Below are 937 nucleotides of genomic sequence, written 5' to 3' on the forward strand. Positions count from 1 at the left end.
ATTTTTAATTTCATTCTTAAGAGCAGTGTTTTTACAAATTTGCAGCAGGGAACATGTAAATGATGAAGGGTAGGCCTAGAGCTTTCAACATAAAACTCTTTAGCTGCAAAAATAATAATAATAAAAAATACACATGATCTAGTGACTAAACACACAACTTGCCTGTAAATTATAGACGACTTCATAGCATACCAGAGTCAGCCATTCAGTGCAACCAATTTTCGCGCCAAAGAGTGATCGATCTCCTGTCTTTCTTCCTTTTTTTTGGAATAATCGGATGGTAGTAAAGTCAGAAAAGAAGTAGAATATCTATGGGGATATTTCTTTCTCTCTCTCTCAGTTCTCTCAGATGCAATCACGCCGCGTTGTTTGCAGATATAACATTTCCAAACCGATGTCATATTTGATCCGTTGGTCACATGGAAGTGGTATGCAAATGTAACCCAAGTTGCTCGTACACAAAATATCAAAGATTGGCCACTTATGGATATCTATCTGAAAGCGAGACGTTTGTTTCAAATTTAGGATAGTTTAGATCATTACTTTCTAATCATCATTTGCTTTATTCTTCTTTTTAAATATCTTGTACGGTATTTGAACAGCGAAGATGTAGCCTATGCGAAGACACTTTTTTTTTTTCAAAAATGGAGAAAAAGGCCATGTCCATTTTTTCTTCATATAGTTTCTTAGATTGGAAAAAAAAAAATCTATGAATTGTGAATGGAAAGTATCATCTACTTTTATAAGCAGGTCGTTTATTCAAACGTTTGAAACGAAAAAAGTTAACAAGACATTAGGCGTTTTTTTACCATTGCAAAGAAATTCCGTTTTTAATAAGAGAAGAAAATTGGAGAGAAAAAAAAATCTCACTAATATAGTTTAGTAAAACTTTTAGATAAAATGATTCTCATCTCTTCAGGAAGCATATGTATAAGAC

This window comes from Penaeus monodon, chromosome 29 (genome assembly GCF_015228065.2).
Source record: "Penaeus monodon isolate SGIC_2016 chromosome 29, NSTDA_Pmon_1, whole genome shotgun sequence".
Lineage (NCBI taxonomy): Eukaryota > Metazoa > Arthropoda > Malacostraca > Decapoda > Penaeidae > Penaeus > Penaeus monodon.